Source organism: Magnolia sinica, chromosome 14 (genome assembly GCF_029962835.1).
Source record: "Magnolia sinica isolate HGM2019 chromosome 14, MsV1, whole genome shotgun sequence".
Classification (NCBI taxonomy): Eukaryota; Viridiplantae; Streptophyta; class Magnoliopsida; order Magnoliales; family Magnoliaceae; genus Magnolia; species Magnolia sinica.
In genome coordinates this window covers 32825988-32839138 of record NC_080586.1, presented here as the reverse complement: position 1 = coordinate 32839138, position 13151 = coordinate 32825988, and positions in this window count along the sequence as shown.

Below are 13151 nucleotides of genomic sequence, written 5' to 3'. Positions count from 1 at the left end.
GCTCCAACGCCGTGACCGGGTGGAATATATGAGTGCACGAGGGCCTTATACCATTAGGCCGCGACTCCCACTGTCGTGTAGTCGGTTGGATAGGGGTGTGGCCTTACTCACCTGATGTAAGAGGGCATTGCTAGGCTGAGTCTGACCAGCTCATGAATGGGTCCGCTACCGTCAGGCCTTGTTGGTGATTGGTTGTCCACAGGCGGGTAGTGAGGTCTCTTATGCTCGTTTGACTGTGTGGGGTCTGTAGAGCGGCAGTCATCCAGTAGTGTAATGGACCCCTGTGATTTCCTTATGATTGGAAATATACTTGACATATGATTTGGTTATGAGCACTGGCATTACTTGCATCACATTAGTATTGGCTATGTAAGCCCCTTCATGCATTGCCTTGGTATGGCGTCCAGTACTCATTGCATCATATTCATGATAAGCCTTGGTAAGGCTAGTGATATTCTCATTGAGCATGTCTCCTTCCTGTACCTCCTATTATTCTTCTGTTCACTATTATCACACACTTACACCACCCTCTAAGCTTCTATAAGCTTATGCACGATTGATGCGTGCAGGAGATCCTAGGCAGGTGTCGCCGTGGCAGAGTTTGGACTAGAGCTGAGCCTGAGGACCCAGTATTGCATCCTTCCTTTCTTTCTTCTATTATCTTATGTATGTCCTTTTGGACCTTATGTAAACTTGTAAAAGTTCAAATTCTTAGTAGATTTTGTGATATGTGCCTTTTTTATTCTCAGATTTACTTGTTATGATCTTGGGTATGCTCGTATTGGAAATGGTTATATTATTATGAAAATCCTCCTTGTAGGATCCCAGGATCGGAACCTGCTTCAGGAGCCAAGAATGGGGTACTATGGAGGCTGTTGCGGCCAGAACCGGCCATCGGGTTCCTTGTGAATCCGGTTACCGAGTCTGGGGCGTGACAGACTCGGCAGTTGTATCACAAGCCTAACTCTTCTTCCTTCTTTCTCTTCCCTTTCTTTCTTCTCCTTTCCACCTCATTTTCTCCTTTTCACCCTTGTCTAGCAACGGTGATGAACCTGTTGGGCCCACAAATGGTGCAACTCAGCGAGTTGTCCCAACGAGTTGCAACTCGACACCTTGCACTTGCTCTCCTATTCTTCCTCTTCTTCTCTATTCTTCTCCTCAACTTCTCTTTTCTTTCTTCCTTTCTTCAAAATCTCTGGAATGTACAGAGGTGGCTGGAACTCACCTTGTCGTGCCACCCAACTCAGCCCGACTCAACTCAGCGAGTCGATGACTTGGTGGTTTGGAGCGGCACTTAACCCATACCCATTTTCTGCTCTCTCCCTCACTCACCTTCTTCTCCATCTTCTTCTTTGATGACAATGGGAACAAAAGAATTCGGGAGAGAAGACTGTGGATGCCTTGCACTTCTTCTAAGAGGAAGGTCGTTCCCATCATCATCTTCTTCATCTTCTTCTTCCGTTTCTTCTCCTTCATCATTCGTTTCTTCTTCTTCATCAGTTTCTTCTTCTTCATCGATATCTTCTTCTTCTTCGAGAATATGAGGAGTTGTTGGTTACCATTGCTAGAAGAAAACGCTGAGTGGGGGTTTCAAATAAAAATGGAGGGAGAAGCCCCTGCCTCTCTATCTTCTCTCTTTCCTTCCTCTCTACCTCTCTTTCTTTTCCTTTAAATAAGGCTAGCAGGGCCTCCACTCGGCCAGATCTCGCACCAACCTAAGATGCCTCGGTGTAGCTCAAACGAGAAGGAAGGAGGCAGCTATTAATGGCATTTTCTCCACAAAGGCTCCCTTCTCCCTTTTCTTTCTTTAGAACAGTCCGCAGGGACTATATGAAGCTTGGAGTATGATCTGTGTGAAGCTCCATGGGGAATTTTCTAGTGGGTTTGAACTTAGAAGTTCTTGACTCGTTTTTCTCGCATGGTCGCACTAACGAGAAGGGAGTGTGTTGTAGCTGAATCTCCTCTCTTTTACACCTTACCCTAATCCCTCTAGGCTATTGGATGAAAGATAAATGGCCTGGATTAAGTCTAGGGCTTTCCACTCGCCCTCTCTCTCAACAAAAATATCCTGAGTTGTCGGCTAGCTAGCGAGCATCGGACAGCTGAGAGCTTCCTAAATGAAGGGCTGGGATTGGAGGATCCCTCCTTTCACATGGATTGCTAAGCTGGCAGTGAAGACAGTTTCCATTTTCGGAAACATGGTGTGCTTGTAGTACATGTTTGCACCAAGGATCATGTGCATGCACACGTGTTCCCGGGTGTAGGGTTAGGTGGGGTTTGGTCTAATCTTTACTACCGACACGATGAACAGTTCTGATCATTGAAATGGGCCCTAATTTGTGGGCCCTAATCGAAACTATGAACCTCTGTTGTCCGCTGGCGAAGAAGAATACAAGAAAGGAGGGAGAATTCCCTTCTTCTTTGGGCACGATCGAGTCAAAGCGGCTTGACTGGGGTTCTCGGCTCGGTGCACAGCGAATGTGCACCAACTGTACACACCCACCCCATTAAGTGGGGTCCACCGGGAAGATCTTGATAGATCTAAGCCGTTCATCAAGCTCTATGGGTCCCATTAGGACATCTGGCCAAGGATGAGGTAGATCTAGATCTTAGGCGAGCCCCACAACTTGATTTATGTGATAAGATTACACTCCTAATAGTTTAATGGCTGATTTCTCTCTAATCTTAATCCATCCCTATCTGAAAGTTATTAGGGTCTTAAGTCTATCCACGTAGTGATGAGTGGTGAGATTTAAAGCCCATGTAGTAATATCTTATAATCTTAGCTTGTGTATCACTCACAGCTTGGTCTTGGAGTTAATGAACAGTGGATTTAGTGATTTGGGCCCACAATGATGATTTCCTCAGTTCCACACTGTTCAATAAGTTTTATGGGTATGAATAGTCGACCTGGTCAAAGATGAGGTGGATCCAATGATCAAGTGGGCCATACAACTTGATTTTGCGAGTCAGACCAATGGTTTCCAACCATTTAACGGTTGGATCGTTTCCTGATATTATCATCGATGCTTCTAAGTGTCCCTAAGCTAACATGGATGGACTCTAATCGTTTCTTTTAAAATTGTGTGGTTATGCCATGTAAGTAAGTGTCTAATCATCCCACAAGAAGCTGCAAGCTTGATGAACAGTGGATCTTGTGTTCTATAGCTTTAAATTTACAATGGTTAGTTAGATTTTTCTATTAATGAAATTAGCATCTTAAGGATAGGTTTTTCTAATGACGTGATGGTCCGTCTTGAAGAATAACAGATGGATAACTTGATATATAGGTGCGGACTGCTTTTAACGGTCGGATTTAAATCATAATGAATGTGAATATCTAAGTAGGTTAAGTTTGTATTTATACTAAATTAGATTACATGGTAACACTCGAGTACTGGAAAGTACGGGTTGTTACACCAAATCTGAACTTCCTTTGACCTAATTCTCAATGGAAGAGAGTTGTGGGAACTGGAAGTGATTCCATCACAAAATCATGCCCAAGAGACAATGGCTCACAATAGGATATACCAATTTCATAACCAAACATAAGAGAATCATGAAGATTAGAAGGGATTCCATCATCCAACTATGCCCATGAGACGATGGTGAACAACAGAATTTCCTAATTTCCCAATCTCAATACGTGAAAAGAACATACTCAAAATTATTGCAGATCTATTGTAATTTAAGCCACAATAAACCATTAAAAACTGAAAGTATTTCATAAATATCAAACTAAAATCAAAGAGAGTTCAACTTAAACATGAATCAAAGCAATAGAAAATATCCCATCACGCTACAAGCTTCACCACTTAGCCCTAGCTAAGAGGTTTAGCCAACCATAGTCATGATTGGAACTAAAACCCTAAAAGAAAGCATGAAAAACTAAGGAAGAAGAACGCTTGGCGACGGCTCTCCACACTTTTGCTCCACTCCTCAAACCCTAGAGTGATTAGATAGATGCCTAAGGATGCCATGGGGACTCCTATTTATAATTGTGCAGCACCTCCTTTTGTACCTCTTTGAAAAAATTCAGAAACTGCCTCAAATTTATGTACTCTGCGTAACTTCGCGTGATTTGATCAATGACATTAAACAGGCTTTGATGTCATCGAAGGTGTCTTTTATATGTGTTTTTTCTGTGCTTTTGTAGCTTCATCCAGACTCTATAACCTTCTATGTCATCAAACCAACCTTTGATGTCATCGAACATTGTTCGAGGAATTGATAATGTGTCTAAAACAGTCCAAAGAGTTAATCCAATTTCTTCAATAAATTCGATGTCATCGAAGAGACTGAAATTGCAATAAGACCGCTTTAGTTGAAGTTGGAATAGGTCAAAGTGTCCTAAGGGGGGGTGAATAGAACTTTATAGACTTTTCATGACAATTTAAAATCCTATTAACCCTACTCTTGATTTATCATATAGTTATCAAGATAAACTCATTTTAACTCTAATGGCTTCCAAGCCAAATAGAGGATCCAATCACAAGACTACTCAATATTAAAAAAAGATGTAGTAATTAGTCTATGATGGATGAGCTTTGTGACAGTGTGTGTGGGATGTGATTCTTAGCAGTTATAAGCAATCAAGTTATCAAGTTTGCATGTAATTTCAAAGGTAAACATAATGCAAGATCAAACAAATATTATCCCAAACATAGTCATTTATAGTGGTTCGGCTATGTGCCTACTCTATTCTCAGTGGACGCACTCATCCCATGAGTATACCAGATTTCACTTACAGAGGTTTCAAATTAGGTTCACCTCAAACCGTTACAACTTGCACAAGGTTGACTCTAGATCCTACACCAGGTACTTAAGACGTGCCTACACAAGACACAAGTTTATGCCCTACACAAGAGCAAAGGTCAACACAAATCACCTAAGTTTTATGCCCTACACAAGAGCAACGGATCCACACTTGGAACATAGATTTTATGCCCTACACAAGAGCAATGGATCCACACTTGGAACCTAGGTTTTAGACCACACAGGTCAAGGGCCTACACTAAGGACCTGAGTTTAAGCCCTACACAAGAACAAGGGTCAACACACAGTACCCAAACGTACTCTCCCGTTGGAGGCCTCTTAAGAGGACTTGAAGGGGTGAGAAGCACCTGTGAACCAATCCTACACAAAGAAATGATCAACAGGGTCTCTAAACTCTAATGACTTGCAAATAAGTAGATAAGCCTCGTTAACATATCAACTAGCATGTGAGTAGCTAACATAGTCATAAGATAGGCAAATGGAATATCATTGTGTTCTGGATGGAGACGAAACTGAATGATGAAATGACATATTAAAGAAGGCAGACAGACATTTACACCAGTAATGACATAATGCAAAACCCGAACCATAAAGGCAGTCCACGGATATAGATTTGAAATAAAGATTCTGTGGAGAACCCTGTATCTGGGTAACAAGTACTTTGAGGGGAGCGCATTCCCCTTATGAGTCCATTGCACATCCATATTGCATAGTGCTCTAGTGAGCATGCATTTTTCTGATTCTGAGGGTTTCTCAACTAGAATATGAATAGGAATACCCTCATCATTAACAAGTATGTCCATTAAACCCGAAATCAGATGGCGGTCAATTTCAAATGGACCTTCTCTAGCATCAATTTTAAACATCAAATTCTTAGACGAAAAATCAGAAATGCACGCAAACATAGCCTGCGCAATAGACTGGTATGCAGTCCCACCCCAATGTAGGATGTTAGCCCAGCTTACAGCTTAGAGAAGTGGAAGGAGACCAAAAGAAGCAATGTGGTCAAGATCAACAGGTCGTTCAACAATGACATTGTGCAATCGTAAATCCCACACATGTGAGAGATCATCTTCGGGTGACCAAAGATGGCATCGAGTGATACGAGTTGATCTAGAAGATGATGGACCATGAGAAGTTTTCTTTTTCCCTCTAGCATCCATTTGCAATAGGAGAATCAAAGAAACAAGGAGCTTTAAAAGATGTGGAGTGGGGTTTTGCTAGATCAGATTTTTCAAAAGAAAACTCTAAAATCGCAATGAATCACAAAATAAATTACTCCAAGAGTAAAAATGAAGTAATATTGACTAGAATCTATAAGAAAAATACAAATGGCGCACTAACCTTAAAGATCTAAGAAGGTGGGTACGACTGGTCGGGCGTCGGCTCGTTGGAGAGAAAAGATGAAATGAAGAAGAAGTTTTTCCCAAATTTTAAAAGGGCCAGCACTACACAACTGGTCGTGGGTCGTCCTCGATCGGTCGTGCCACGACTGGTCGAGTACGTCATCGACTGGTCGTGTACCATCAAAAATATGCATTTTTCATAAAAATTTAAAATTTAAACTAATAAATTATCAAATATATATATACACTATGATACAAATATGCATAAATATTTAATTTAGATTGCACATACCAAGATCAAATTTCAATTTATTAAACTTGCTTTTGTCGAGCGGCTTCGTAAAAATGTCAGCAAGTTAATTCTCGGTCAGAATATATTCCAAAGATATTATTTTTTCTTCCACTAATTCACAAATGTAATGAAACCTAATGTCAATGTGCTTGGTGCGTGAATGTTGAATTGGATTTTTAAAAATATTTATTGCACTAGAATTATCACAATATAAAACCATTGACTCCTGTGCAATTCCATAATCGCTTAACATTTTATTTATCCAAACAAGCTGAGTACATGCATTTCCAGCTGCGATGTATTCAGCCTCAGTAGTTGAGAGCGATACAGAACTTTGTTTCTTGCTAAACTAAGAAATTAAACAATTTTCGATATAGAAATAACCACCACTGGTTGATTTTCTATCATCAATATTACCAGCCCAATTAGCATCAGTGTACCCTGCCAACTGAACACTAGTCTCATGTAGATACTAAAGACTCAAATTATCTGAACTTGCGACATATCGCATAATCCGCTTAACAGCAGTTACATGTGACTCTTTAGGATCAGATTGATATCTAGCGCAAATACCAACACTAAAAGCAATATCAGGTCTACGTGCAGTTAAATAAAGTAAACTACCAATCATACTGCGATATAATTTAGGATCCACATTTTTACCTATAGAGTCCTTTGAGAGTCTTAAGGTTGTACTCATAGGAGTATCAAAATTCTTACCATTCTCAAATTTGAATTTTTTTGATTAAGTTCAAAGCATATTTGGTTTGAGAAATAAAAATACCATCAGGTTGTTGTTTTACTTGCAACCCAAGGAAATAGTTCAATTCCCCAACCATGCTCATTTCGAACTTAGATTTCATTAAATTTGTAAACTCAACAGTCATGTTAGTACAGGTAGATCCATAAATAATATCATCAACATAGATCTGCACTAATAAGATATGATCGTTATGTTTCTTAACAAAAAGAGTTTTATCAACACTTTCCATTTGAAAATTATGACTTAGTAAAAACTTAGTCAATTTCTCGTACCATGCCCTGGGAGCTTGTTTCAAACCGTAAAGAGCCTTTTTTAGGCGATAAACATGATCAACATTCTTAGGGTCTTCAAAACCCATTGGTTGTTCCACATACACTTCTTCATGTAGATCACCATTTAAGAAGGCACTCTTTACATCCATTTGATAAATTTTGAATTTTCTAAAGGCAAGAAATGGATATGAATAGTCTGATTGATTCAAGAGGAGCTACTGGGACAAAGGTTTCATCATAATCAATGCCTTTAATTTGAGTGTACCCTTGTATAACCAGTCTAGCCTTGTTTTGAATAATATTACCAAGTTCATCAGACTTATTTTTGAAAATCCACTTAGTTCTTATAATGTGTTTATCTTTAGGTCTAGGAACAAGATACCAAATATCATTTCTCACAAATTGATTAAGTTCTTCTTATATTGCTACTATCCAGTTTTCGTCAGTAAGAGCTTCTTTTATATTAGCCGGTTCTATCTGGGATGTAAAACACATGTAATTACATATGTCTTCTAGTTGTCTACGAGTGCGCACACCAGTGAGAGGGTTTCTAAGAATTTGAGTGGTTGGATAATCTTTAACAGTTCTCAAATTAGAGTTAGATTGATTTGATGAAGTATCTGGTTTGTTAATTAAAAGAACTTCATCATTATCTGAATTTGAGGCAGGTGTATTTAAGTGATCGTCATTGACCACATTAATGGACTCTTGAATAACACCGGTCCTCTTATTCAGTACTCGATATGCTCAACTGTTTAAAAAATATTCTAAAAAGATACCTTCATCACTTTTAGTGTCAAACTTACCCAGATTTTCACGGTCACGTAAAATATAGCACTTGCTGTCAAAAACTCGAAAGTATTTGACAGTAAGCTTCTTATCAAACCACATTTCATAAGCCGTTTTATTATTTGACTTACTTGTATAAACTCAGTTGATTGTATAATAGGCAGTATTAATGGCTTCGGCTCAAAGATTTTTAGGGAGCTTCATACTATTCAACGTTACATTTGCCATTTCTTGAAGCACTCTATTTTTTCTTTCAACAATTCTATTTTGTTATGGTGTTTTAGGTGCAGAGAATTCATTGATATTCCCTAATCGCAACAGAATTTCTCAAAACTGATATTTTCGAATTCTGATCCATGATCACTACGGATCTTACTAACTTGAGAACCTTTTTCAATTTGAATTCGTTTGAGAATCCTTTTTTTACTTCATCAAGGGTTTCTGATTTATCCCTTAAGAAGGCTACCCAAGTGAATCTGGTAAAATCATCTATGATTACCAGTATATATTTTTTGTCACCTCGACTCTCCATCCTGGTTGGTCCTATAAATCCATATGGAGAAGCTCGAGTGGTTTTGATGTGGCATTGGAATTCACCTTTTTGTGAGCACTCCTAGTTTACTTGCCAATCTGGCATTCGCCACATATTTTGTCTACTTTTTGTAGTTTAGGTAGACCTCTTATTAGTTCTCTTTTGCTCAATATATATAGATTGTGATAGTTTACATGTGTAAGACGTTTATGCCATAACTCAGTCTCATCAGTATAGACCATGTAACACAGTTGATTAGATGAGATAAAATCACTTACGATGTAGTAGTTTTCAGAAGTTCTACGACCAGTTAATATTAGTAAACCATTTTTGTTTAAAATTTCACACCCTATGTTAGAAAATTTAACACTATGATTTTTATTGCATATTTGAGAAATGCTTAACAAGTTATGTTTTAAACCTTCAACGTGCAAAACATTCTCAAATAAGGGAAGGTTAGAAAGTTGAACCGTACCTTGGCCAATAATCCTGCAGTTGCTACCATCATCAAATGTGACTGAACCATCAGTCATGTCTTTAAGAGTAGTGAATAGACCTTTGTCACTAGTCATGTGCCTGGAGCATCCACTGTCTAGGTACCACTTTGAATGACTTGAAGCTTTGAAAGTCGTGTGGGCAACCAAGCAAGTAACCTTAGGAACCCATTTCATAACTGTTTTGGGTTTAGGAGTATAGTTGGTCTTCTTATATTTGTAGTTGTTGTAAGAATGACCCACTGAGTTAGATTTTAAGAGCTCCTTAAGTAAATCAACTATTTTCTCAACCAAAGGGTTTTGATTCTGATTTTTATAGTTGATATGATTACTTTTAGGTTTGAAAGATTGAAAGTTTTAGTATTTTTAGAAAACTTTTGATTTGGGCTATTTCCTTTTGAGTTTGAAGATTCTCCTTTTACAAACTTAGGAGAAGTATTCTTCTGTTTAGGAGGAACATTTTTATCATAGCCCAAACCAGATTGGTCGCCATATTTTCTTGATCCAGACAAAAGTTTTTCTAACTTTGAATCACCTTGGGCATACCTCCATGTATCCTTTAAACTCAAAAGAGAAGATATTTCAAGTTTTTCATTTTCAGATTTCAGATTTTCAATCTGAGAGATTTTGAATTCTAAATCGCATTTGCATTTTTCAAAATAATCTGAAGTATGAGATTTTTCTAAAATAAGAGAATCAAAATTTTCTTTAAGTTTTGAAAACCTTTCTTTTTGAAGTTTTAGTTTTACGGCAATTTTACAACTTTCCTTGTATAGGGCATTGTAAGCATCTTGAAGATCTTCTTCATTTTCATAATCACTATTCAGATTTTCTTCACTAGTTGAATCATCATGATCTGAAAAGTGAACTTGGCTAGAGTCATAAGGGCTTTAACTTTATTGCCCGACTCGGTTTCAGAATTTTTTAATTCAAAAGAGGCTTCAGTGCCAGAATATTCATCCTAAGTAGCCAACATTCGTTTCTTTTTAGGTTTATCCTTTTTAGGACACTTGTTTGCTAAATGTCCATATTCTTAACAGTTGTAACATTGACTATATTTTAAAGATTTCCAAGTTTTAGATTTAGATTTAGATCTTTTTTTAACATTTGATTTTTGAAAATCAAACCTCTTTTTACTTTTGAAAATCTTATAAACTTTTTCGCTAAAAGGGCCATATCATCTTTAGAATTTTCAAAATCAGAATTTTCTTGAGAAATACATTTAGAAGATTTAAGGGTAATAGATTTACCTTTAGGAGCTTTAAAATTTAACTCATAGGTTTGTAAAGACCCAACTAATTCTTCTACCCTCATATTGTCCGTATCACGAAGTTCCTAGATCGCGGTAACATTTGAGTTGAACCGTTCAGGTAGTGAGCGTAGTATCTTTACACACACTTTACTTTCTGGGATTTTATCGCCAAGATCCCACATAGAGTTCACAATGTCATTTAATCTTATATAAAAGTCCATGAACATTTCATTTTCCTCCATATGTATTTCCTCAAATTTGGTTGTGAGGAGTTGGACTTTAGATTTATTGACAATTGATGTTCCCTCGTATGTCATCTCTAAAATATTCCAAGCTTACTTTGCAGTATCACATGATATAATTCTTTTGAATTCATCTGGTGATAGTGTGCAAGTGATTGCATTTAGTGCTTTTGCATTGGCATTACTCTCACTTTTCTGAAGTGTGGTCCAAGAAAAATAAGGTGAGACTTTCATTGATTTAGATCCATCGATACCAGTTACTTCAATGGTAGGAGGGGTCTATTCAGTCACTGTGGCTTGCCACACGCTCTCATCTATGGATTTAAGGAAAATCATCATCCTGGCTTTCCAATAGGCATAATTGGAGCCATCAAATGGTGGAGGCCTAGTGACTGAAAGGCTATCAAAATTTGACATCTTATAAATAGCTTAGATCGATTAGCTCAGGAAATAAATCCAAAAATAAATAACAATTAAAATGAGCTATTAGGCTCTGATACCACTTGAAAAGGCCTAGCTATATGTCCTAGAGGGGGGAAGGGGGGGTGAATAGGACTATGCTAAATTAAAACTTTAACAGCAGAATTTAAATAAATTAAGAAAAGATAGCACTTTAAACAAATCACAATACGGAAATGTAAAGCAACCTCAAATAGAGAAATTAATGTCAATGTTATTCTAAGGACAACCTTGCACCATAAAAACCAAGGGTTTATGGCAGGACAACTTTACTAGAACAATATGAATATCAAAAACTCAAACTGAAAGGCAATAAAAGAAATAGCAAGAAATAAATTTTAAACTATTACAACATTCCCCATAATGCTTGAAATGTAAATATTACAACATTCACATCCACACGTATATCCCATAAACTTGAATGATAAAAGATATAGAAATTAAACAAACATTCAAACCACAAGACACAAAGAATTATAGTGGTTTGCCTGTGTGTACACCAACTGTTAAACATCAGCCACACAGCTTGCTACTCTACTCCTAATATCCTCACATAGGGGATATTAGTGTTCACTATGAAAAATAGGTTTTTCTTAGGTTCACCCAAAACCTTCATAATTGTGTCTTTCAAATGGGTTTACACAATTCAAAAACCCCACTTCTGAGTTTTCTGGCTCTCCTCAGATAACCAACAAATTGAGATTTTTCTGGCTTAATCTCAAATAAAACCAAAAGAAGAAAATTTACAATAATGTAAAATACCTAAATTTCTCCTTTTGTAGCAGCCCGAAAAAACCAATCGGAGTAGAAGTTCAAATATAGAAGTTCAATGTTCAATACTCACTTAAGAAATGGTTATAAGTTCTGATTGATTTTAAATTAAATCCAATTAGGGCTAGCTCTATTTGATTTTGATTCCAAGAAGTGGAATATCCCAATTCCTCTTTCAAATTAGATTGGAATGCAGAAACAAAATCAAATAAGAAAAGCTAACAAAAGAGAATATTAAATATGCACAATGTAGCTTAAAAAGAACACTAACTTATCTCTCAGAGTAATGCTTTGATTTTACTTGAATTGAATATCAAACTCTTAATTCGTGCTCTATTTATAGTTGTAGAAATCACATCTACGACTGGTCATAGGACGAACTGCATTTTGAAATTTTGAGCGCTATCGGATAAAACCGTTCTCTGTCCACGACCGGTCGTGACACCTCCATGACTGGTCATGACCATCCTATGACTGGTTATGAGGTACTAGGTTTGTTCAATGTAGTTTGAGTCGTAGATCCTAGACTGATCGTAGGACGAGTCGTGCACTGTTCACACGACCGGTCGAACAGAGTCCAGGATTGGTTGTAGGTCAACCAAAAAAATTTAAAATTTTGCAACAAACTTAGGACTAGTCTTGGAATTTCTTGGACTGATCGAGGCAGTTCTAGGACTAGTCAAACAAGGTCCAGGACTAGTCTTAGAATAGTCCAAACACTTATAAAAATATTCAATTTGAATTATGTATACAAAATGACCTACCCTAAGGTCAATCTAAGGTCATTCATACTTTAAATGTGAAGTATGGACATTGAATCTTCATTTCATCAGATGAAGGTTGACCTTTGAAGATTATGAAGCTTGAGATCTCTACATGATGTAGCTTGAACTTGAGATCTTCTAAAGCTTGGATTTGTCATTCTTGAGTTGTACTTGATCTTGAGTTGAACATTTTCTTGAATCTTGAACAAGCAATCGTCTTTTCAATGTAGCTTTAAAAACTCTTAACATTGAATCTTACAGAAGTGGACAAAGTACCTGACCTTGCATTTCTTGAAGTAGATCACCGTTCTTAATTTGAAGCATTGTGATGCAGTGTCTTGAACATATAAATCAACATGCTACACAAGACATAGATTGTGTTTTTGGCACCACAAAATT